This window comes from Hypanus sabinus, chromosome 4, assembly GCF_030144855.1.
Source record: "Hypanus sabinus isolate sHypSab1 chromosome 4, sHypSab1.hap1, whole genome shotgun sequence".
NCBI lineage: Eukaryota > Metazoa > Chordata > Chondrichthyes > Myliobatiformes > Dasyatidae > Hypanus > Hypanus sabinus.
Genome location: NC_082709.1, coordinates 118162118 through 118183844, shown reverse-complemented (window position 1 = coordinate 118183844; position 21727 = coordinate 118162118). Strand labels below are relative to the sequence as shown.

Sequence of the window (21727 nt, the reverse complement as noted above, 5' to 3'; positions counted from 1 at the left end):
CCTATCACCTTGTGTTTCTTCCTCCCCTCGCCCACCTTCTAAATCTGATGGCTCACTTTTTTTTCTCCTATCTGGATGAAGGTCCAAAACATCGACTGTACTCCTTTCCACAGATGCTTCCTGGCCTGCTGAGTTCTTCCAGCATTTTGAGAGTGTTTCTTGGATTTCCAGCTTCTGCGGATTTCCTTGTGTTTGTCAATTAAGGGCTTATTATGTGACATATTAAAACATTCCCAATAGAGATTTTGTTCAAAATTCTGTGGCATCTTATAGTGAAACCTGCTACAATCTTCATGTGATGATTTGCACAGTGTGCACCCTGTGAACATGTTCACTTTGTGCCAGTCAAGTGGCTTCACACCACTTGGAATTTTGGCTTCCCTATGACACTATTGTGTTTCACCAGAACTCTGTCTAGGCTCTGGAGGTCTCATTCTCAACTTTATATCCTTCATACGAAACAATAAAGTTAATGCTTCAATGATCTACAACCAGTACAGATGACTTTATTTAGTATTTGCACAAATGTTCAGTTCCATTATCACAGGGGTAAAGAGGTGCAATTCTGTGGTGTCTAAATATTAAGTCAGGCGCAATTTTTCTAATCCCCTCACTCTGTTGGGCTCCATTCCCTATCTGAACTCAATGTTTGTAGACGGCATAACAGATAGCACAAAGAGACAATCATGTATTCAAGAGCCTGCATCTGTGAACGTGAAACTGACAAATTCCCCGGCAAGGAATCTGAAAGCTGTAGACAATTGTTAACACACAATCACCAGAGTGTAAAGCCATGCTCCATTGGGTCACTCGCATATTTGTAATAGTTCTTAAAAATTGATACCATTGTTGTTTGACAAACTCAGGATTTGTCAACTTTGTGATCAACCAATCTATACCTGAGAAGGTACTTTCCCTTAACAAGTATTTTATTTCCACATGTCTTGATGGTCCTTGTGAACTATCCTGCTATGGGCATCCCATCTTATGATGGTCCTAGCCCTTATTTAAGTTCTTCTGGTTAATATGCAATGACAATGCAAGTGCTTCATAGCACAAAATCTGAGGTCAGCTGGACCATGAGATATTGATGCACATTGTCTATACACAACATCACGAGAGGCATATTCTCCATGACATGGTTCCACTTCCATGATTGAAACTATCATGCTCAGTGTGAGAGCAACATCTTGCGTTTTTGCAGCATTTATGTAATTTCTATTATCATGATGGGTACCTGTTCATGCTTGTTGTGACTGTGAACAAGGTCACCAGAGAGACACTGAAGCTGGTGATATTGAAGTCTTTATTCAGCACAACATGCAGGAATCGTTCTGGAGACATTATTGGCAGAGGATCCCAAACCCAAAAGTTCATCACATTTTTATACTCTTCAGATCAAAGGTAACAGCAGATGAATCAAAACAATCTCAATAGTTACAATGACATTGTTTAATCAATTTAGGGCTTGCAATTTGCAATAAGAACTGAAGGTTATTTGCAAACTTCCTTAAATTATTTACATTTACAATAAGATATGAAACCTGGTCCTTGCTTGTATTAATATCTTCTCTATTCACATAACTCCAGAATACTCCCTAACAATGCTCATAAAACTTGTACGCTGTTCTGCAGCCTTTTATTCATGACTATTCGATTAGCTATAGGCACTGCAGTTGAACTTCTGCAATTTGCTAGTTGTATGTCAAACTCAGAAGAGAATCACAGTAAGAGGAGAAACTCTTGTTATCAGTCTTGAACTGGAATATAATTTGTGATACGTTTACAGTATCATCATGAGGAAATTGCTTGATATTTTGTCTCTTTGAGTTGAAAACAGTATGAAGGATCTGATGATGGCTCTCTGACTGAAACAATGTGGGAAGCCTGCTCACTCATTGAACTGACCAACGTGCTTGTATCAACATTAATCCATGATCTGTAAATCAGAGGCTAGGGGGAGACCTGACTGATGTGCTTAAAATTATCAGAGGCATAGATAGAGTAAATAATCAAAATCTTTCCCTCAAGGTAGAAATGTCAAATACTGGAGGACATGTTTTTAAGGTTAGTGGGAGAAGTTTAAAGGTGATGTGAGGGGCAAGTGTTTTCACACAGAAAGTGGTAGATGCCTGGAATAGAGTACAAGGGGTATTAGTGGATTATTACAGACATGAATATGAGTGGAATGAATGAATGTGGATGAATCTCAAGAGTAGGGGAATTAAGTATAAACTAGCATCAAGAATATCATGTCATGTGCCAAACGGCCTGTCCATCTGTGTACTTTGCTATGTTCTATGTTCTAAATGTTTACTTGCATCCGCAGCTGAGGACTCTGACAAGTGTAAAAATTAACAAAAGCAGACTCGGGTTTATCAGAACTGGTGCTAATCTCTGCAATGGCTTCAACATTCAATACTTGCTTTCATAAATGTGAATGCACTGGGTTTGACGAAACATACAGGCTGAAACAATGATTGAATGTTTCACATGAATTATCTTCATCTTCCTTGAGCAGGACATTCTGCTCCATGGGAGATGCTGCCACTACAATACCCACACTGTTTTGATTTCTTATCTCATTAATGCATGGGATTGTTCTTGTTAAATTCTTCAAGTATTAAGCTTGGCCCTGGTATTTCTTTTCTTTCCTATCCAATTCACAATAAGATTTTGTGACCTTTCCATTTCATCTGCTGTATTCTCGAGTGACAATAATCTTGCTAGCTCAAGCAGCTGAGAGGTTCATACTCTTTCCAAAGGCTTTCGTCCACAAATACTTTCATCTACATTCTTCAACAATCTGTGTTTGGTGGCTTTTGTTCAAGCTTTTAACATTTGCAGTTTGTGGTAAATGAAGCATGTGATGCTGATCAAGTGTTATTTTGCTTATTGCCATGCACAATGGAACACGTTGCACTGTGGTGCAGCTAGCAGAACGGTTGTCTCACTACTGGGATTCAATCCTGACCATCAGTCCTGTCTGTGTGAGCACGTGACTTAAATTGGCAGGCTGACTTAGCATCAAAGTTCAAAAGTTCAAAAGTTAATTTATTATCAAAGCACATATGTATGTATATACAACTGAGAAATTAATCTTCTCCAGATAGCCACAAAACAAAGACATAACACAAAAGTCATTCAGAGAGAAACATCAAACCCACCCTCCCCCCACACACAAAAAAGAATGGCATCTCAATGATCAACCCCAAAAACCTCCTCCCACTGCACAAACTGGAACAGGAACATGGACACCAATAAACAACCCCTCCATCACACAAAAAAATATTAACAGATCATCAACTCCCAAATACCTTTCCCTCACACAGCAAAATGGAAAGGAATAAGTGATTAAAAAAACACAGACTATAAAAAACATAAGTTTGAAAAAGGCCACAGTCCATAAACACAGTAGTCCAATCTATAAATGCAGAACAACACCATCCTCCAATATCATTGACATTTATCGAGAGAGGGACACCACATGAACGCAGTGAGGCCTACCAGCCTGCAACAGCAAGCCACACAGCAATAGTCCATTAACAGACTCCTTCTCAGCAGTGATCAAAAGGAAGGCAGTATGAACTGAACTCTCACTCGCCTTCCGCATTTGCTCAATGTCTCAATCTTCCTCAGTGCTTCCTCAGTCGGTGAGTAATGGACACTTTAATTGGCAAAACATTGCCTCACGCCCCATCTTAAAGTTTCTTGCCATCAAGGCCGTCCAAGTGCACGCTCACTTCTCGGAGGCAGCGAATTGCCGGATCACCCAATCAATCTCCAAACTGTGAATCACATGCTCTAACAGTGTCAGAAACACATTTAAGGTGAAAAGTAGACAGAAAAGAAGTAAAAAAAAACATCTACATGGGCTATCTGGAAGATGTTGACTGAGGGAGTGTTGTACATTGGCACCATCTTGACCTGAAGTCATCAAGTACAATTTCAAGAAATCTTACCTATAGGATCAAAAATGGGAGCAAACAATTGTTGTGGATGTTACACACAGAAACTAACAGCAACTGCATTTATCATTGATCATGCAGGATTAGTGCCAAACATGGCGTAACCATGGCTACTTAGATAATCTCCACACCTGAGATACTAGGCATGTTCAGACCAAAAAGAGGAAATACACAGCATTCTTAAGTAGTAAATAAACAAAAATAATTTTAAAAACCTATCAAATCAACACGCTATTGTCATGTTCTTGTATTTATGGGATTGTGAACCTCACTTGATTATTTATTTATTTATTATTTTGATATACACCATGGTAACAGGGTCTTCAAACCCAGTGAGTTCCTGCTGTCAAATTACAACCATGTGACTGATTGTTATTCAGAGATACACCATGGTAACAGGGTCTTTCAGCCCATTGAGTTCATACCGCCCATTTGTACCCATGTAACCAATCACTTCTGTCTTTGGAAGGTGGGAGGAAACTGGAACACCCGGTGAAACACATCTGGTCGTGGAGAAAATGTACAAATTCCTCACAGACAATGGTGGAAATGAACCCGAGTCATTGCACTGTAACAGTGTTATGTAACTGCTACACCATCATGCAGTCCTATCTTCATTTATTGCCTATCCTTAACTGCTCCTTACTGTGCTACCTGAGTTGTGTTTATATATTCATAATATATGTTATAATATAATATAAATTAGTATATTTCTATGTAATACATTTTATATACTTCAAAGATAAACTTTATTCATAAAACTATATGCAGGAAATACAGTATTCACCTTTGGATCTGAATGAATATGCTAATTCCATCAATGACTTCATTAAGACCTGTTTGGATGTCCATATGCTTTTAAGAACATACCAAGTTTTCCCAAACCAGAAGCCCTGGATGAACCATGAAATTCACAGCTGGCTGAGGGCTAGATCTATGCTGTTCAAGCCGGCAATCAAAATCCTACAAGAAGTCCAGGTTATAATCGACAGAAGGCCATTGTGAGAACAAAAAGGCAATTCATTGTGACATTAGAGACACAATCTGGACCTGCACGACAGCTGTGACAAGGTTTCCTCTCACCTTCTAAACAGGTGAAGCCAAACACCATAAATGGCAGTGATGCTTCAATGCTCAGTAAACTCAATGCCTTTTATGCAGGTTTTGAAAGGAGGAATAACTTTACACCTATGCAAATCTCCATGGCCACTGGTGACTCTCTGGTCCCATCAATGTAGAGGCCATATCTGGAGCACTAGGTACTACAGAGGACCCCAGTAGATTCACAGGTGAAGTGTTGCCTCACCTAGAAAGAGCGTTTGGGGCCCTGAATGGAGGTGAGTGTGCAATGTAGTACTTTGGCCACTTGCAGGGCCTAATGCTGGCAGGGAGATTATTGGGGAGAGAATCATGGAGGGAGTGATCCCTGCAGAAAAGGAGGGGGCTGGTAAATGAGTATCAGGAGGTAGGATCCCTTTGGAGATGGCGAAGTTGCAAATAATGATGTGAGGGATGCAGAGACTCATGGGGTGGTAGGTGTGGACAAGAGGAACTCCATCACTGTTAAGGCCACAGGAAGGTGGTGTGAGCCAAACATCTGTTTGGGAAATGGAGGAGAGGAAGGTGAGGGCAGAATCAATGATGGAGGAAGGGAAACCCTATTCTTTGAAGAAGGAGGCCAGTTCTGATGTACTGGAAAGGAAAGCAGTAAAGATGAAGGAACTGAAAAAAAGGGAATAGCATTTTTACGGGAGACAGTGGAAAGAGGTATACTCAAGATAACCATGGGAATCAGTAGGTTTATAAAAGATGTGGGTCAACAATTTGTCTCCAGAGATGGAGACGGTGAAATGTAGAGATGGAAGGTAGATAATCAGAAATGGACCAAGTTAATTTAAGGGCAGGGTGGAAGCTGGGGGCAAAATTGATGAAGTTATTGAGCTCAGCATATGCACATCAGACAGCACCAATGCAATCATCAACGTTGTGGAGTAAGAGTTGGTGAGCATTACCAGGGAAGGCTGGGAACATGGTTGTGAGTCTGGAGAAAATAGGAGGAGCTGAAGGAGAAATTGTTGAGGGTGAGAACCAATCTGGCTAACGGAGGAGGGTGGCGGTGGAGGGGAACTGGTTGGGAAGTAGAGCATTTGCAGTGTTATGCTCCTTTTGCAACACTGGACACAGAATTCACCACTTGCAGAGATGATGGCAAAAGGTTTGCTTCCAGTCCACCAGGTGTGATACCACAAGATTGGTACGGCACCACACGTTAGAACACATTGTTCTACACATTGTCTCATTAGAAAAGCTAGAAATGTAAAAGAGCATGACTGGTACTGCTGCATATTAATAAGAGCAGGTAGCCAGAACCTAGGCAGCAATGTTAAAGAACAATGTAGCTCATGTACAGTTACTCTAAATGCCAGTTGATCACTAGGTTAAGAAAAGGTAGCTTTCCCTCTGCTCAGTGCTGCACTGTGTGTACATATATTTATCGAACAATACACAAACCAGCCACTGTAGTGACTTTTCAAAGCTCTTTCCAAACATTGACCCTGCCAGGTGATTTAGGTGAACAAACAAATGATTATGTTTGTTCGGTGTTAAATTTGGGTGAGTTTGAACTCTACTTCAAAGAAAGAATGTAATGTTGAGGCTTTATAAGGCACTACTAAGGCCTCACTTGGAATACTCTGAGCAGTTTTGGACCCCTTAAGAAAGGATGTGTTGACATGGGAGAGGGTTCAAAGGAAGTTCAGGAAAATGATTCCAGCATTGAGAGGCTTGTATTTATGTGGTGTTTTGTGTTTAAGTGCAGTATTGTTTAAAGTGCCGTTGTAGCCAATTCAATTTGAGATTGCTGTATGAGGAGAAATGAAGCAATCAAAGTTTTAAAAAAATCAGAGTTGTCAGTAGATATTTGAAGCCTGCCATGCTTGTAACAACATCACTGTGTCTACTATACTAGAACTATCATACAATGTGCTTTTGACTTCATTCAGGATTTAAACTTTGTTTATTGAAGCAAAATCGCAAGATGGTAGCCACACTCTGGTAGTAACTACAATTAACAAGAGCTGCTGTATAGGAAAAGGAGGTAATAATTTAACATTGGTCTCCTGTGCCTACACATAGATAATCTCTGCTGCACTTCCAAGGGGTTTATAGAATGCAAAAGCCAAATCCAAGTGGCTGTGAAAGGGCAAATGAATTTTCCTATTTCTGCAAATTGATTTTTATTTGTGTATTAAGAATAGAATTGCACCATTAAAATAAAAAGATTTTTTTTGAGACTAATAGACCTACAGTGTCTAGGTAATATGCATTCTCTTAAAATGTTTGCAACTTTACAGTTGGTGCAATTTGGGAACAATTGAGCATGATGCTTTTAAACTTTCCTTTTTATGTATTAAAAAGATCAACATTATATGTTGCTTGTGGTGCTACATGAACCTGCCTAAATACTTCTCGGGCTTAGCGGTGGCTCCCAGCATTGTTTCATTGAAATCCTAGTGACAACCCTGAAAATTCTGTACTTCAAATGATCTTGTAACTAAGGTATATTTTCTTTTTTGTATGTTTAGTATGCTAAACTGTGTTTTGAAGTAAATAAAACTGGATTAAATTTGTAAAAAAAAGAAAGGCTTGTCACATGTGTGGCGTTTGATGGCTCTGAGCCTGTATTCTCTGGAATTCAGAATGGTGGGGACGGGTGATCTCATTGAAACCTGTTGAACATTGAAAGACCTTGATAGAGTAGATGTGGAGAGAATGGTGGGGGAGTCGAAGACCAGTGGGCATAGCCTCAGAATAGAGGGATGTCCACTTAGAACGTAGATAAGGAGGAATTTCTTTAGCCAGAGAGTGGTGAATCTATGGAATCCACGTCATTGGGTATCTTTAAGGCAGAGATTGATAAATTCTTGATTATTCAAGGCATGAGGGTATAGGAGGAGAAGGCAGGAGAATCAGGCTGAGAGGGAAATGGATCAGCCATGATGAAATGGTGGAGTAGATGTGATGGGCCAAATGGCCTAACTTTGCTCCTAGATTTTATGGTCTTCAAATCTTGTACTAAAATATTTTTTTAAATATTCTCCAATACATTCTTAGTAGCTGCTATACAAGTTTGTAAATAGTGATGGGTGTTATTGAAATAACAGCTTTTGAATGTGATGGCAATGAATATGAGGATCAAGCTCTTGCATTCAGTCTGAATCATTAAAAAATAGACTTACTTCTAACCTTATTTTTAAAGGAAAGAGTATATGTTGAAGAATTTTATGAGTAATGAAGCCTATGAATAGAAAGTAAATTCTATTAGGTAGCATGTCAAAGCACCAAACTGGTCTGTGACCACATCATTTCAGTGAAGACAGTTAAGGGTAAACCATCTGAGCAATAACAAACCTATGCAGATTATGCTAATCAGGATTGTGACTCAATACAATGACACCAGTCACACCTTGTAATGAGAAGCAGAAGAATGAATATTGTTTGAATCACCTTGCTCCGTCATTCCCAACTTTGACCCTCACCAAAACAATCAATTTTGTGCAGCTAGAAAATTGTATCTCTGACACATACTTCACACAAAATGATAACAATCTACTTGCAATGTAAATGTGTTTGAATCCAGCTCTTTCCCTGGCTTGAATAAACCCCTCCAAAAAAAAGTTAGTATTGTCTCCGCAATACTAACCCTTCTTTGTTCAAAGGCAAAGGCAATGCAAGACAATTATTGACCTCACTGAGAGCACAGTAAGAGGACCAAATAGGATAAATACATACCAGCTCTAAACTCATATTCAGTGCTAATAAATATGAAGTGCCATTTAATAAGGAATAAAAATCTTAATCTAAACGTTAGTTAATTTTGAATACCAAACACGGCTAATGTTCCTTCTATTGAATTTTTGCTCAAACTGCAAGAAGCATGGCTGATAATCCATCTCCAATGGTATCTCACCACTAAGCACATCTCCCCCACTGCCCCCACTTTCTGCTTCCTGCGCAACTGTGACTCCCTTGTCCATTTGTCCCTCCCCACTGATCTCTCTCCTGGCACTTCTCCTTGCAAGTGGAGCATGTGCTACACTTGCCCCTACATCTCCTCCCTCACTACCATTCAGGGCCCCAAAAGGTCCTTCCAGTTGAGGCAACATTTCACCTGTGAGTCTCTTGGGGTCATCTACTGTGTCCAGTGCTCCTGGTGTGGCATCCTGATTATGGGTGAGACCGGATATACATCGGGAGACCAATTCACCAAGCACCTATGCTCCATCCGCCAGAAAAAAAGCAGGATCTCCCAGTGGCCACCCATTTTAATTTCACGTCCCATTTCCATTCCAATATGTCTATCCATGGCCTCCTCCATTGTTGTGATGAGGCGGGAGGAACTACACCTTATATTCTTATATTCCATCTGGGAATCCTACAACCTGATGGCATGGACATCGATTCCTCAAACTTCCAGTAATGACTCCCACCCTTCACCATTCACCATCCCCTTTTCCCTCTCTCACCTTATCTCATTGCCTGCCCATCACCTCCCTCTGGTGCCCCTCCCCCTTTTCTTTCTTCAATGGCCTTCTGTCCTCTGCTATTAGATTCCCCCTTCTCCAGCCCTGTACCTCTTTCACCAATCAACTTCTCAGCTCTTTACTTCATCTGTTCCCCTCCTCTGCCCACCCTTCCTAGTTTCACCTACCACCTTGTGTTTCTCCCGCTCCTCCCCCCACCTCTTAACTCTAACTCCTCATCTCTTTGTTTCCCCAATCCTGATGAAGGGTCTCAGCCCGAAACGTCCACTGTACTCTTTTCCATAGATGCTGCCTGACCTGCTGAGTTCCTCCAGCACTTTTTGTGTGCTGAATAGCATGTCTGGTATGTTTTCAATTGCAAATTGCACTTCAATGTAAATGCTGTTTAATAATTGAAATTTAAAATTTTGCAACATTTTTTCTCTGCGATAATTTTGGAATCTAATGTAAAATTGATTCATTTCATTAGTGACAAAGGGAAGTTCCCACTTTGGCTCACTTTGGTTCACTTGAAGAGGCTGCTTTGTATAATGCTTTCTAACAGCTCGATGTGTTCCAGAGTTCAGAGGTCAATTTCAGTGCCATTCTGTAAAAAGTCTCTGTAGAATGGGTGAGTTTTCCCCAAATGCTCCTGTTTCCTCCCACAGTCCAAAGACATACCAGGTAGGTTAATTGGTCATTGTAAATTGTCCCGTGATTAGATTAGGGTTAATTGGGTTTGTGGGGTTGCTGGGACAGCATAGCTTGAAGGGCAAGAAGGGCTTACTCCCCAATGTATCACTAAGTAAAATAAAATAAATACGATGCCAATATTCCTAGTGATTAATTATGATCACATGATCTAATTTCTCAGCAAGGAAGTCTTGCTGTGACTGTAAAAGCTCTCCTCAAGTATGAAAGGCTTTGAAAAAGGAATGGCTGGAAAAATAATCTTGCCAGAAGCTAAAAATGACATATAGTAACAACAGCATCATTAACTAAAATGAAATAAATCTTAGAAACAAAAGTAAAAAAGCTGATGCAGCGGTCAAGCACATTTTGTGCTGCTGATGGGAGGAGTTTCTAGGCAGACATGAAAGTAATACAATATAGGATTGTTTAACTCCTGAGATGAAGGGTTAGAGGGAAATTGGGGACAATATCCCTACTTCCAAAAAGAAGCATAAAATTTAATTGAGGTATGCAAGGTTCTAGGAAGGCTTGATAGAGAAAATTGACTAAGCAAAGGAAAGTGGAGTTTGGGAGTGAAGTAAGCAGATTTTTTTTCATTCAAATGATATGACACTTTAATGTTCTCTTACCAAGTGGATTGTGGACTCTCAGTCAACAAGTCAATAAAAGGTTGATACTGGTGGATTTTTGGGCATTAAGGGTATTAAGCAATATGAGAAGCAGTTGGAAACAAACATTAGGTAAGGGTTAATTGGGTTCAGCCCTGATATTGGAATTTCAGCGCAGGCTGAAGAAGTGTAGAACATAGAAACATAGAAAACTTACAGCACAATACAGGCCCTTCAACCCACAAAGCTGTGCCGAACATGTCCCTACCTCAGAAGTACATAGGCTTTACCCATAGCCCTCTATGTTTCTAAGTTCCATGTAGCCATCCAGGAGTCTCTTAAAAGACCCTATCGTTTCTGCCTCCACCACCGCCACCGGCAGCCCATTCCACACACTCACCACTCTGCGTAAAAAACCTATTCTTAATTCAGTTTCTTAAGAGACAATGGGAATATGTCAGGTTGACATGTAAAAAGCTTGAAATAAACTTGTTAATTGAATCATTCCCTTACTTATTTTAGTCACAATGATGCCCTAACAATTTCCTCAATCACTGTTAGTCAAGATACAGTAATGATTTTGTGAACAGTTTGGGACACATTGTTCTGCAAAATACTGAGTTAATACTAGAAGCAGCTGACTATACAAAGTGCACAACGAGTATTCAGGTTAATCCAGATATAATTATTCCATCACCACTAGAAACAATTTAGACCATAAGTTCTTAAAATATAGGAGTAGAATGAAGACATTTGGCCCACATACAATTTCTCGTACACCAGCAAGTTTATCTATTATTACTCTCTGATTTAGGCAAAATGCTATTTGCTTTCAAACTATGTGCCTGAATTTATCACCTGGCCATGATTGCATTATACTTTTGCATTACTCCAGAACAAATTCCTTCTCCAATTGGCTTATGAATATGTTGAAACCTTTTTCTCTGGAAAATAAATAACCAACTTATAACCCCATGGATGTGGTGAAGAGGAGGAAGGTGCTTTGAAGAGTTTATATGATGATTTATTTTTCACTGCACTAGAATTGAGGGGCCACAAATAGAAAATCTGTTTCATATTTCCCTACGATAAAGAAAATAATTCAGCTCATTGCATCTGTGCCAGGTTATGGATAAACCCCATTCCGCCATTAGTTCTCCCTACAATTTATTCTCCTTGCATTCACATCATGTCTCTGGTTACAGCCACTTACCCAAAGCTGCTACATAGGTTGACTCTGTGGTTAAGAAGGCATACGGTATATTGGCCTTCATCAATCGTGGGATTGAGTTTAGAAGCTGAGAGGTAATGTTGCAGCTATATAGGGCCCCACTTGGAGTACTGTGCTCAGTTCTGGTCATCTCACTACAGGAAGGACATGGAAACCATAGAAAGGGTGCAGAGGAGGTTTACAAGGATGTTACCTGGATTGAGGTGCATGCCTTATGAGAATAGGTTGAGTGAACTCAGCCTTTTCTCCTTGGAGCGATGGAGGATGAGAGGTGACCTGATAGAGGTGTACAAGATGAATAGAAGCATTGATCATGTGGATAGTCAGAGACTTTTCTCCAGGGCTGGAATGGCTAGCATGAGAGAGCATAGTTTTAAGGTGCTTGGAAGTAGGTACAGAGAATATGTCAGGGATAAGTTTTTTATGCAGAGAGTGGCGAGTGCACAGAATGGGCTGCTGGCGGTGATGGTGGAGGTGGAAATGATAAGAGATTCCTAGATAGGTACATGGACCTTAGAGAAGTAGAGGGCTATGGGTAAGCCTGGGTAATTTCTAAGGTAAGGACATGCTCAGCACAGCTTTGTGAGCCGAAGGGCTTGTATTGCGTTGTAGGTTTCTATGTTTCTATATGCAGAGCACCCTCTATGTGAAAAGATGGACCTCGGTCCCTATTAAATCTCTCCCCTCTCACTTTAAACCTATGCCATCTATTTGATTGTTCACCCTATCTATGCCACTCAGGATTTCATGAATTTAGTATGTAAGGAAGAAGGGATTAGAGGACTATTGTGATAGGTAGGGTGGGGGCAATGGAGGAAAAACTGCAGAATGCACCTGTTAAAAAGAATTGATCTGTTCTTTCTCTTAAAACATTTATAATCAATAGTACATACTCTGAAATTCCTCAAATACAATTTGGTTATCTAATTGTGATTATTTTGACTATTTCTTATTCCATGACTTTGGCTGATGTTGAACAGTTCCTGCACTGTTATTCCTCTATAAATCCATGAATTTCCCTCTCACTCACCATGCTCAGTAATCTTACATTAAATCTGCTCTATCCTCTGCACATTTCCCAGCTACTCCCTCTGGTTCTGCCACTCACCTACACACTGGGAGGCAATTTACAGTGGCAATTAATGCAGCAGCCCACATATCTTTGGGACATGGGAGCACACCAGTGAGGTTGGCATCATATAAAAAGTGGTGAAAATTTATGTGAGTTTGCTTTAGGCTCTTACACCAACAGCTGGTCAGGCTCTAAAATAGACCATGAGCTCTAACAATTGCAGTGTTCACTGAGCTTGGCAATTAGTTTGCAGCCGTTTAATCACCAGCCGAGGTGACGTCCTCAGTGTGCATTTGCTGGTGTTTCTCTCTGGGAGTACTTGGACTTTTATAGCCTCCACCCCATTCACTTGCCTCGATCCTGATTGGCTACCCTTTCAGTTGATCTTACAATTCTATTGGCTCGCGTTTCTTTGGCTCTTAGTGGTATCTTAGCTGGCCTCTATTTCGGTATGTTGGTTTACAGAGTTATCAGAAGAAAACCACGCTTCTAAAAATTCTCATACCTGCTTCATGTTTGCCTGCGCCAAACACCCGCTGTGGCCCAGCTAAAGTGGTGTCCTTCTCAGGCTTTGTGTACCGATATCAGTGGCAGTGGATCCCATCTCCGTGCCGTCACCTTGTGCTTCCATCAACAAACTGAGAGTTTATGTCCTGGAAGAAAGGGAACGGGTGGAGCACCAGGGGGAGGTGATGGACAGGTAGGGAGATAAGGTGAGTGAGGGACATGGGAATTGGGGAACGGTGAAGTATCTGAATATCTCAACTTTGTTTTATCCTCCGGTTCCTTCCTACCTACACCTGTGACACTTCACACACTCTGGATCTTTTCAATGACTTCAAGATCCCCGTCTCATTTTCGCTATGGACGTCTAGTTCTTATGGACCTCTTTCCCCCATCAGGAGGGCCCTAAAGCTCTCCACTTCTTTCTAGATAACAGACCCGATCTGTTCCTTTCCACACCATTCCCCTCCGTCTGGTGGAACAGGTCCTCGCTCTCAATAATTTCTCCTTTGGCTTCTGCCACTTCCCACAAATCAAAGGTATAGCCATGGGCACTCGTATGGGTCCCCGGTAAGCCTGCCTTTCTGTCAGCTGCATGGAACAGTCTATAGTCCAAGCCTGCACTGGTATCTACCCCCCCGCAACTTTTCCTATGCTACGTTAATGACTGCATTGGTGCTGTTTCCTGCACCCATGCTGAGCTCGTCAACTTCATCAACTTTGCATCCAACTTCCTCCCTGCCCTTAAATTTACCTTGTCCATTCCCAACGCCTCCCTCTCCTTTCTTGATCTCTCTGTCTCTATCTCTGGAGACAGTTTATCTACTGATATCTTTTATAAACCCATAGATTCCCACAGCTACCTGGATTGTACCTCTTCTCACCCTGATACGAGTAGCAACATCATACCCTTCTCTCAGTTCCTGTGTCTCCGCCGCATCTGCTCAAGGATGAGGCTTTTCATTCCAGAGCTAATGAAATGCCCTCCTTCAAAGAAAGGAGCTTTCCTTCCTCCACCATCTACACTGCCGTCACCTGCATCTCTTCCATTTTACACACCTCTGCTCTTACCCCATCCTCCCACCACCCCACCAGGGACAGGCTCTCTCTTGTCCTTACCTATCACCACACTAACCTTTGCCTCCAGCACATAATTCTCTGGAACCCAGCATCTCCAAGCACATCTTCTCACCCCCCCCCACTCCCCCCCACTCCACTTTCCTCAGGGATCGTTCCCTACGCGACTCCGTTACCCATTCATCCCTCCCCACTGATCTCCCTCCTGCACATATCCTGGCAAGCAGAACAACTGCTACACCTGCCCCTATACCTCCTCCCTCACTACCATTCAGGACCCCATATAGTCCTTCCAGGTGAGGCAACACTTCATTTGAAAACCTGTTGGGGTCATCTACTGTACCTGTTGCTCCTGTATATCAGTGATACTCTATATAGATTGGGAGACGGCCAAGCACCTACCCTCCACCTGCCAGAAAAAGCGGGATCTCCCAGTGGCCACCCATTTCAATTCAACTTCCCACTCCCATTCCGACATGTCAGTACATGACCTCCTCTAACACTGCAAAGAGGCCACACTCAGATTGGAGTAGCAACACCTTATATTCCATCTGGGTAGCCTCCAACCTGATGGCATGAACATCGATTTCTTGTACTTCTGGTCATTCCCCACTCGCCCTTCACCAATCAACTTTTCAGCTCTTTATTTCACCCCTCCCCCTCCAAGTTTTACCTATCACCTACAAACTTGTATTTCTTCTTCTCCTCCCTCCACCTTGTTGCTCTGACTTCTCATCTTTTTTCCAGTCTTGATGAAGGATCTCAGTCCAAAACGTTGACTGATATCGAAATAGACGCCATCTACGAACCCCTAAGAGCCAAAAGAATGTGAGCCAATAGAATTCAAAGGTCAACTGAAGGGGTAGCCAATCAGGACCAAGGCAAGAAAATTGGGGGGGGGGGGGGGGGTGGCTACATAAATACGAGCACTCCCAGAGAGAAACATCAACAACTGCACACTTGAGGACGTCACCTCAACTGGTGATGAAGCTAATTGATGAAAATGAAGCTAATGATCTGCAAGCTAATTGCAAAGGTTGGAGAACACCAAAACATCAAACACCTCCACCTGAGCTACCAGTATCACTACCATCCTAATCATTAAGCTTGCTGAGAAAATGTACCTACGATCATTTATCTATAATTGTATGCTTAACACGTTCCTCCAAAAGTGCTTTGAAGTTAAATTCCCATGCATGTCAGTGAACATCCATGAATCAATAAATGGATCATTAGAAACTTGTAGCAAACCTTCACTGAGAAAAGCCAACACAATATTAAAGTCTGTTTGTTCCCAGATAGCTGAATGCACCAGAAGTGAATCTCCACCTGAAATTCATTACCACTACTTATAAATGACCACTACGTGTAGCTATCATGGGATCTTTGCAATTTGCACTATACAATGGGGTCAATCAACCTTTTCTATACACAAGGAATACAAAAAACAGTCTAAGCCCAAATTCCATTTTTTGTCTATGGCTGTCCAAGGCACAACAAACCTCACCCAAGCACTTTGTTGATATCTACAGTACCTCTAACACTTAATTTCCCACTTCACAAGAAGCCACGCTTGAGTCAGGGGAGGAGCTGTAATGGCAAAGGCAATTTTACAAATTGTTTTTTAAAACTTTTGACAATGTAGCTCCATGATAACATCTGAAATTATGAACAGCTAATTTGGAATATTCTCACAGTTTTTATTTAATTTGCCCTTACTAAGTAATTGAAATTTGGTTGTGTGTTGTCTTTAATTGTACTTCATAGTGGAGGTTGATGTACAATAGCAAAGGGACAGAGAGTGGGTGGAAGAAGAAACACAATTATTCAAGCATTCCAGAAAAATTAACATCTCCATTTGAAAGACTATTTTCAGCATTTAATGTAGTCTTCATAATGTGTCAAGACACACTTATCTCCAATCTATAGTGCATTTATGATATCTGCCTCCAAGTAAGATTTCCAACTGTGATCTTACATGAACATCTGCTTTGCACACATTTAAAAAAATGTAGCATCCAAGGCTTGATTTAGGATTTACAAATTAGGATTGAATTCTGTCAAAACTGGGGAAATGCTCTAGAGCTGTGGTTCCCAATTTAGATTGTATTGAGGTCCTTTGGGGAGGAAAAGGGAAAGAATGCCAAAGGTCACAAGGCTGTAATATAGTTGAAATAACTTAGTTAAGATGTTTACAAAAATAAAAAAAATAAACAAAATACACTTAGTATGCTTTCTGCCCTTGTGACTCCTGAAAATTCTTTTCCTTATAAAATACACTTATAAAAATGACCAAAACAATAACATTCTTTAAATGAGAGAGCACATATTTCACACTGGGAATCACTGTACCAACCACAGGTACATATGTTTATTTAGAATATACTTTAATTCCTTCTTAACCAGTATGTAAGCATTCATGCAGAGGCAAATTCTGAAGATCTAATGGCTTGCCTGGAGGCATCCCTTTAAGGGTTTGGTGTTCAAGAATTGTGGCAATATATCATTCGAAAGTATGAAGCATAAAATGCTTCCATGTATTCCTGTCACAATCACTCTGCATCCACATCTGTCATATAGGAATAAATCTCACAAGCTCTTTGAATGTGGCAGAGCCCTGCTGTGAAGTGTTCACAAACAGGGGAACAGAAAGTAAAATTGATAATGTGATGCTCCAAGTACATATTACAACAAACAATTTTCTATCAGGTAATTTAGTTCCCTCTGACAGGCCTGTTAGTGAAAGTTCCTGTTCAAAAAGATCAACAAGCAGTATTGAAATGACACACAAGAAATTTTACAAGAACACAGGTGTTAATTTTCCTCAATAGTAACAGTCAGAAACACTCCGTAAACACAAGAGGTTCTGTGGATGCTGGAGATCTTGAACAAGACACACAGAATGCTGGAGGAGCTCAGCAGGTCAGGCATTATCTAAGGAGGGGAATAAGCGGTTGATGGTTTGGGCTGAGACTCATGATCGGGACTGGAAAGGAAGTAAGAAGAACCCAGAGTGAGAAGGTGGGAGAAGGGAAGGACTACAAGCTGACGGGTAGTAAGTAAGACCAGGTGAGGGAGAAGATGGTTGGAGTGGCAGAAGGGGGTGAAATAAGAAGCTGGGAGGTGATAGGTTGAAGTGAAATGTAACTCTGCTGATGCCTCTTTAATTCATATATTTTGGTTTTGCCCTAAAATTGAAAAGTTTTGGTGGGAAGTATTCCATACCTTCTCACAACTTTTTAGGGTCCAATTTGACCCAAATCCCCTTACTGCCTTGTTTGGTATTATTGCAGATGAAGATGTAACTTTAAATACTTCTAACCTACAGGTTTTAGTTTTTACCTCTCTTTTAGCAAGGAGAGCAATCTTGCTTAAATGGAAGGAGTCTACCCCCTACACATCTTCAATGGCTACGTGATATTATGTCTTATTTAAATTTAGAAAAGATCCACTGCTCAGTCTTAAATTCGAATCAATCTTTTTATGATATCTGGGGACCTTTCCTAAATTACTTTTCCAATTTATAAAGTTTAACAGTGCACAGACTTTTATGTATATTTTTATCATCTCTTCTTAAGTGAATATGTTTTCTTTTCTAATTTATCCATTATCATCCATCAGCTTTTTTCTTTGGTAGTTGGTAGGGGGTTGACTTTTTTTATATAATTTTTTTATAATGTATGACCTATCTTTAAATTTTTGATTACAGAGTGGTATACCTTTATATATTATGCTATAACATTTTGATCAGTTTTATCACAATATATGAATGTACATGTTATGTTGAGATGTATCTATGTGTTGCACTCTGTAAATCTTGTTTTTTTTCTTCTGAAAAAAAAATTGTAAAAAGAAAGGTTGAAGTGATAAGAGAGGCCAGTAGACCATGGAAGAAAGGGAAGAAGGAAGGGCACCGGAGGGAGATGATGGGCGAGTGAGAAGAGAAGGGGTGAGAGGGGAACCAGAATGGAAAAAAAAGAAAATGTAAGAAGAGAAGGAGGGAGAAATTACCAGAAAGTATTGAACCGTTCATTAGCTCAGAATAAATCATACACCATGCAGTACATTGGTAGTCAATTTGAAAGCAACCAAGGTTCCATAAACAACAGCTAGTTGACAGATAAATCTTGAGCTGGATACCAAAGAAAGCCTCCCAACTTCTCTTCAAATTAACTAAGTACAACCTTTTACGCTCTGGTTACCAGGATTATTGTGTACCTACAAATAGTATCATGTAGTTTTACTCTCCTAGCTAAGAACATACCTGCTGTAGAAGAAATGAAGAGAAAATTCATTAGGTTGTTTCCAAGGATGGCAAGTTGGCCATAACAGGAAAGACTGAGTAGACTGTGCATGGATTCTCAAGAGATTAGCAAATTGAGATAGAATCCTACTGAACTTTGCAAACCCTGTAAAAGACTAGACAGGCTGGATTCAGGGAGGATGTTTACTTGACTGAGGAGACTACAACCAGGGCACAAGTATTAAGATGCTTGATGCCTTAAGGTAGATGCTTTAAGACTGAGGTAAGGAAATTTTTCTTCATTCATAAAATGATAAACCTTTGCATTTCTCTATCAGAAATGCTAGTGATGGTTCAGTCATTGTGTTCATTCAAAATTAAAACATCTGAACATAAATGGAATCAAGCAATATGGCAAAGTACAGGAAAAATATATGGAGCTAAAAGATGAGCCATTATCGTAACGAGAGAAGGAACCCTCTCTTGGGCTGGATGGCCTTCTCCTGCTCCTGTTTCTTATGTTCTCATCCAATTTTGAGTGAGTAATAGTATTTGGTCAAGACACTAGAGATAACTCCCCTGCTCTTATTCAAAGCAGTGCCATTGGGTCTTTATTCACATTTTCTCATGAAAAAGCTGGAGACCATTTGGCCCATCATGTCTTTCCAAGCAGTCTATTAATTTCACTTATTTCCCTGCAACTTGTTCTCTCTCCCATGTACATCAAATACTGCACACCTCTAAGAGTAATTTACAGTAGCCAATTAACCTACTTTTAGGTTGTGGGAGGTAACTAGAGCAGTCTAACTCCACACAGCACAGGTACGGGGAGAATGAGCAAACTCCCCAAAAGCATTGGAAGTCAGGATCGAGTCCGGGGCTCGGAAGTTGTGAGGCAACTGCTCATCATTGTACCGTCGCAGATTTATCTCTTTGGCACACTCCATTCCCCCTCATAGCTCTCCCCACTGTCTGCACAGACACTTTTTTATCTGTGTGTCTCATAATGAAACATGAAACACGTGGGATCTGAAAACATTTTTAAGTTGCTCACAACGTACGTAAGCTACATGGTTGGAAAGACTGGTGGTGGTTATTGAAAAACATTTCAGTTCCCAGGAAAATCAAGAACAATGTGGTCACTTAGGTGGGCCATTATGAAAAAATAACTTGATCAGACAAAGATTAATGGATGTCTGAAATTGAATGACACCAGATGTTTGAAACAACAGAAAATGCTGGAGATATTCAGCAAGTCAGGCAGCATCTGTGGAGAGAGAAACAGGTAATTTTTCATGTAAATAGCTAGAGGAGCTACACAGGGAACAGCAGATACGGTAGACCCCAGCTTCTAATCAAAGGCTGTGTTAGATGTTGATGCAAACAATGCATTTCACCATATATGTTTGTTGACCAGAAAGAACTACAGTCTACAAATCAGTGAATTCAAATTAATCAAGGACAGCGGAAGTAGACAAATTAATTGTCTTTGTTCTTGCCATGTGCTTGAAAGAGATGGAGGCAGCCATTTCGTGAGGCTATGCTCGCAACCCCCACCGAATTTTGTGTACTCTTTGATGAACTAATTCTTGCTCTGGGATAGAATTAACCAGAGCAATTGAATGTGGATGCAAGGAGTTTCTCACTTTGACTAGCTAAGCCTCAGGCCATTCTCAGACAAGTAGCTGTAGACCACGTAAAGTGGCGAGCTTGCTGGTGAAGGCTCAGTGTCTGGGTCACATGGTTTAACTGGTTTAAACCAGTCAGCATTGAAAAGAATGAAGGTACAAGGCTGAGGGCAGAGACTATAGAACAATTCTATTTGTAGCCCTGGACCACAGCCAATAAGCAGGTGACCCAGGCAGGTCGGGTGACTGTAAGCCAAAGGGATGGGTATATAACATCTGAACTGATTTAGAAGATTATAAGAGTTAGGAGCTTCAAATCCAAAAGAGGAACGACTCTCCAGAGACTAACCATGGAAGACACCATGGACATGTGGAGATTAGATCAGGATCATGAGGAACACCTGGCCAGTGTAGACTCCTTTCCTAGGTAATATCTTTTCTCTTCTTTGACTGTTCATGGAGGGTCAGGGAAACTTACTAGGTGTGTACATAGGCATTTTGTTTCTAAACCCATATGTATCTCAGTCAAGACAATAAAGGTGATGTCGGTAAATGCAGATTCTCTTTGTGCCTCTCTGATTATGATTACTGAGGGGTAGATTCTAATAACAGAATTGATGTCCTTGGGTGGGCTTGAGGATAAATCTCTCTGTTGAGTCAACGGGAAACTCAAGACAGACCATGAGGGTGAAAAACAGAGATCTGGTGCTGGTTAGCTACTTATTACTCACCCAGGATGAAGAATTCAGGGAATTCTGCAAGTACAAGGGAGTTGGATTGTTTTGATTGGAGGGGACTCCTCAAGAAATACTTACTGGGGTGATGGCCACAATACACTAAGCGTGCTGGACATACCGGCAGTGAAGGGAAAACCACTGGCAAAGATCTTGTTAACATTTTTCAGGGAAAGTTGTCAGAGAAGGAATTTAAATGATTACAAAAGCCAGTTCCAGTTGCCTATCTAATTGAGGATTTGATAGAAAGTTGGCACAAAGCTGGCGTCAAACGACAACTCTCCAGGGACCAACCATCGTGGATATGGAGGACCCCACAAACATGTGGAGACTGAGTGGAGCCGTGAGAAACACATGGCCAGGAGAGGCACTTTTCCGGGTATTACCTTCTCTATTCTTTGACTGTGCATGGAGAGTCAGGAAAACTTAGTAGGTGTACACACAATT

At 40.8% G+C, this 21727-nt stretch overlaps 1 long non-coding RNA gene across 1 annotated transcript in view; it reads right to left on the bottom strand.

Moving 5' to 3' along the window:
* The window catches only part of LOC132393143 (uncharacterized), a 35690-nt gene extending 21050 nt beyond the window's left edge, over positions 1 to 14640 (bottom strand). The window contains exon 1 of the long non-coding RNA XR_009511765.1: positions 13600 to 14640. This is a non-coding gene — a long non-coding RNA (uncharacterized LOC132393143). The remainder of the gene's footprint in view (positions 1 to 13599) is intronic.
* Between the last annotated feature and the right edge of the window lie 7087 nt (positions 14641 to 21727).